The following is a 5433-nucleotide window of genomic DNA, read 5'->3' on the forward strand; positions in this document are numbered from 1 at the left end:
GACATAGATCAGGCTCCTAAATCTGCTGATCACCACTAACAGCTTGCTAGCTAACACATTTATACACTCCAGTTTGGAAACACCACCCATGCCTACTGCCCAGTACACATGACCACCAGAGCTCAGAGCCGGATGCCTGTTTGATCACCCTTCAGAATCTCTGCATAAGTCAGGCTGAGGAATTACACCCAGCCAAACTTGCACTGAATTCACTATAATTACTTCACAGTCTTCAGAAATACATATTCAGTACTAATAATATGCAATTCTACATATTCATGTAGAAAATATCTAGCACAAACTGTTGTGCTAGATAAATTTGGGGGGCTGCACAGAGACTATGTCTCCCACACACTGGGTATTTGGACATATAGCTGTCACATGAGGTGTGCAAAGAGTCATCAACCAATTTTGAGGACTGTTACATAGGCATGTACAAACTTTCTTTTCAGAAGGGTATAAGTAGAACTGATAATTCTATGCTTTCTTACTAAAGCTGTTGATTGTTGGGAAGATATTTTACACAAAACGGTGCATCAAGACCCTGCTTTTGCAAAAGCACCATGTTACTCTTCAGGCTGTTTTATGTCAGAGTATATCTTGTTAACCAAAGTAGTGGTTGCAAGCACAAGGGAGGAATGCAATGGCTATGATACTACAAAAATTCACTAGAGCTGGAACAATCTTCTTTGATCTATAATATTCCTACAGGGAAGTTGTAACAGTCGTAAAGCTCTCAGACCTACTTACTGAGGTAAATACTGGGTCACCATATATTTAGCAATGATAACACAAACCTCAGAAAAATACAGTGTATGAATAACTTCCTCCAAATAACTATAGAGGGGGAAACAGGAAGGGATTTGCCTGAATGTGTTCTTAGTTGCTTCTCTTTGTACAGATAAATCAGTGAGTGCTCTGTTGTATTTTCTGTGTTCTAGGAGATAAGAATGCTCTGAGAAGGTCTGTAATTATTTCAGTTAGTCTGTCCTTTATGGAGGGAGATGAAAAATAACCACAGCAATCCCATTGAAAAGTTGGACTTTGGAGAAAGAAAAAAAATATCTGTCTTCTTCCATCTTCCTCTTCCATCTGGATGGTGTATCAATATTCTGTGGCTTACAGGCATCTGTAAGATAACAAGGTAGTATCCTAAAATTAGATTAACTGGGCATTTACATGGTAGCAGCATTCTGTAGTGATGAGGTAAAATCAGAACAGATGCCTCTTGGAGATTTCCTTTAGGGCTTCTTTGACAAGGGCACAGTCTCACTTTATCCACAGAGCAAGAAAGGTCCAGGCCAGGAACTTCCTGAAGGCAAACAAATGGTTCTGACTGTTATCGCACCTGCTTTGTACCACACAGATGTGAACCCTAGTTACATGCAAAGAACAGTTCATGGTTGATGTCTCTGTAGATATTTTCTCATGGCAAACAGGGCTCCAAGTCCTTGGGTAGCCCAAGAGTCAAATGCCTTGGGCACTTCCATTACATGCTCATGTAACTGGGGATGATTTCTAGTTGCTTGGCAGGTTGCCTTCTGGGTACTTTAGAAAGGTGTGGTGGTTTTCTTTTGGTTTATTTGTTTTGGTTTGTTTTTTTTTTTTTTTGGTAAGAAGTTATCTGCCACACATGGTGTTTAGGCTGTGCAGTTTTTTAATACAATTACTGTAGTGCATCACCATAGCAGAGCTTATCTGAGAGGTAGTTTTTCTTTTTATCAGTGAAGCCTTTTTCTGCTGTCATGTAAGACTTCTTGAGCCCCATCTAGTACTAGTACTGCAGCCAGAGAGAACATCAGAGGTAAATAATAAATGAGCAAAACCCTAAGGTTTTGCTGAGTATCCTGGTTTGAGCAGGAACACCAGCTCACCTAAACCAAGGGACAACCAGTGAGTTCACATGAAACATGCAGATCTGGTGAGTCATGATGTACTCTTGACACTTAAAGCATTGGCATGTCTGTGTCCTGAACAGGTTCCTACTGGAAAGAGAGGAGGTGTCTGAGCAAAGGTAGGTATTTCCACGCTCTGCTGGTTTTGTCTGGGATAAAGTTAAATTTCTTCACAGTAGCTAGTATGGGGCTGTGGTTTGTATTAGTGCTGAACACAGTGTTGATATTACAGAGATGTTTTCATTACTGCTGAGCAGTGCTTACACAGAGCCAAAGTTGTTTCTGCTCCTCACCCAACCACACCAGCAACCAGGCTCACAGTGCACAAGGATTTGGGAGGATATACAGCTGGGATGGCTGATCCCAACTGCCAAAGGGATATTCCAGACTTATGACATCATGCTCAGTACATAAAGTGAGGGGAAGAAGGTAAAGGGGGGAACATTTGGAGTGATGGTGTTTGCCTTCCCAAGCCACCATTACATGTGACAGGGCCATGCTCTCTGCAGAGAGCTCTCTGCTCTCAGCCTCTGCAGAGGCTGAACACCTGCCTGCCCATGGGAAGCAGTGAATTAATTTCTTGTTTTGCTTTGCTTGCATGTGCAGCTTTTGCTTTCCCTATGAAACTGTATTTATTTCAACCCTCGAGTTTTCTTGCTTTTACCCTTCCAATTCTCTCCCTGATCCTGTTGGTGAGGGAGTGAGCGACCAGCTCTGTGGAGCTTAGTTGCCAGCTGGAGTTAAACCACAACCCATACTCCTGGATGGTTTTTCTTTTAATTATTTGGCCTTTCTTAATTGCACCACGTGGTTAGAATTGCAATGCTCAACCTTTTGTTATTTTCTCTCAGCTACTTACCAGCTTCTCTGACCTGTACATAGTGTAGATTTATCCTTCTCTGACTCTCTTGATTTCTTCTAATTATTGTTTGTTGGGGGTTTTGTTGTTGTTGTTTTTGTGATGTGGCACTCCTCTCTGCTAGAGTTCTCCACTTAGTGTTCCTATGGTGTTTCTTCCCTCAGAAGCTCCAGCACCTTTCTCTCACTGTTTTTGCACTTCCGCTCTATTCTTGTTCAATCTCTTTGTTTGTCTGATTGTAATATTGCCAAGCATGGTAGTGCAGCAGTGAAAGCTCTTCCATCTCTCACATTCTTCTCAGTTGTGACACTTGCTGTTTGAGTTTTAAAGATCTGTTGTTGTCTTTATCCATTGCACTGAGCTTAATAGATCTTCTATCATGGCTGTGTCAAAACATGTCCTAAAGCTCATACAGTGGAAATCCTTGTGTTCTTTTCTTTTGAAACAGTTTTTTTTCTAAATTTATAAAAAATGAATCATTAGAGTAATAGTTCTGCTTGCTGTATCTTTGCTAACTTTGGCATTCCTCCCTTGTTTTCTGATCAGTTATTTCACTACTTTCTACACCATCAAAGGCATACTCTGCAGAAAGCTGGTGGTTATGCTTCCTGTCCTGCCATCCACCCTCTCGCTCAAAATTGCACCTGATGACTAATTGTGTAAGCATGCTCTAGCTTTCTGTGCCATTCCTTTATTCTGCTTCTGTAAGGAAACTCCAGTGAGGAATCATCTCCTATGAATGCGCCTTCATATTTTCAGCAAAATACTTGTCTTACTGACTTTGCATAGTTTGCACCAGTGTGCAGAGTTTCATCCAAACAGCAGTAATATCCATTAAAATGTGGAGGTTGCCCGTTACACAGAGTGTCCTGAGCACAGTGACGACTTGCAAGAAATTAAGTAAGGGTGAAGAGGCCTTCCAGCTGGAAAGACTCCCTCTCCAGCTGTTGAGTTCTGATTCAGCCTTGCTGTGATGCTCATGCTGGGCACTTCTGAAGTGGTCACCGAATGAAGATGTTCTTCCTTGTGCAGTTTTGCTTCCTTTAGTCTGCTGATGGGTTTCTTTTGCAAGGTGGGCTGATTTCTAGATGCACTGTATATTACTGAATTTAAACACTGAGCTTTAGCTTTTCTACTCCCTCCACTGATGCACAATTTAGTTTCATTCATAGTGAAATTTGCAGAATTACTCTAGGTAAGAACAGAAAACATTTGCATCACTCAGTAATATAGCAAACGGCCTGATTTGATCAGTTTCACTTGATTTATTTTTATAGGAATAAACTTTACTGCAGCCAATTTGAGGAAAATTTGTCAGCTACTCTTTTTTGATAGAAGTTACTCCCCAGAAAGCTTGATGAGTTTGAGTTATTTGATATATTTGATGAGTTTCACATTATTTCTCCTTATGTTATGGAAAACATAAATGATAAAAATGTTGCAACTGAATGTTTTGATCTTTCTGTGGTTCACAAGAAAAGACATATTTAGGTTGTAACTAAGCTTTCTCTATTTTATGTGGTTTAGCTGAAAGACGGTAAATTACAGGTGAAGTAAGCATTTGACTAATTAGAACAGAGCTCCAGAGATTAGGTGGTACTTTACTGCTTTGATATTTCTACTCTGAGAATTTGGGTATGAATGATAACTAGAGGTTCAGGTCTGACTATAAAAATCCTTATTGATATGTGGCTGCCCCAATTTCTAGCATAGGACAGTACAGGAAATCACTAATGCTTTGTGAATAAGTGTGATGAGTTTATCAGCTTCACTAACTTGAACACCTATTATTTGCTTTTTGACAATCATTTCTTCCAAACGCCAATATCTGGGCATCAGTGCAGAAACTCTGTGCAGTTGCTTATCTGCAGAGTGAGGTTCAACCAGTACTGTTGGCTTGCTGCCATTCATTCCTTCCCCATTGTGTGGGTGTCAGGCTGGCAGTGCCTGAGTACAAGTCATAGCAAGCCTTGGGGAAGCAATGCCACGGGAAAACAGATAGCCAAAGGGATAACCAAAGACACTACTCAAGAGCAACACACAGGATAAATCAGCTTTAATGAATGCACCAAGAGAAGAATAGAATTAATTCCTACATATTGAATCTGAATAACATGTCAATTCATTAGATGAGATATAAACAAGTAAGTAATTCAAATAGGATCTGTCTATTAGTGGGAAAAAAAAAATATCCAGCAGTATTTCTGTGGCTGAGCAATCAAGACTGGATTGTCAAAATCCATTGTGCAGATTCCTGAACTGTTCTGATATCTGTAATTTTTATATTTGTTAATATTTTGGCGACTTCCTCTACACAAGATTATTTGTCATCTAACACTATTTGTCATCTGAACTCTTTATAGTATTGTACAGTTGTTTCATGAACTGCTCAAAAATAAAGATGAGCTATTATATTTAAGTAAATATCTTAACTATATCCAGAAATCACCTGCTGAACTTCTCCCTGCTTTGAAATGCTTTTCATCTTGTAGATCAAAGCCTTATGGCTGCATCTGACCTTTATCCCACCTTTCCTAGGGAAAATCTAACTCATATCACACATTGTCCCTTCAGTTCCTTACACGTAGTGGACACAGAAATCTCAAAGTTGTGGAAGCACTGCTTTTCATGTTACAGCACACTAAACACAGTCTCCCTTCCCACTAGATTTACAGGTGT

At 40.0% G+C, this 5433-nt stretch overlaps 1 long non-coding RNA gene across 1 annotated transcript; it reads right to left on the reverse strand.

Moving 5' to 3' along the window:
* Positions 1-971: 971 nt before the first annotated feature.
* Positions 972-2241, reverse strand: LOC135407378 (uncharacterized). The gene is made up of 3 exons (XR_010426849.1): positions 2160-2241; positions 1875-1985; positions 972-1129 (listed from the first exon to the last, which is right to left on the reverse strand). It is a non-coding gene; the product is annotated as an uncharacterized LOC135407378 (long non-coding RNA).
* Positions 2242-5433: the final 3192 nt, after the last annotated feature.

This window comes from Pseudopipra pipra, chromosome Z, assembly GCF_036250125.1.
Source record: "Pseudopipra pipra isolate bDixPip1 chromosome Z, bDixPip1.hap1, whole genome shotgun sequence".
NCBI classification, from domain to species: domain Eukaryota; kingdom Metazoa; phylum Chordata; class Aves; order Passeriformes; family Pipridae; genus Pseudopipra; species Pseudopipra pipra.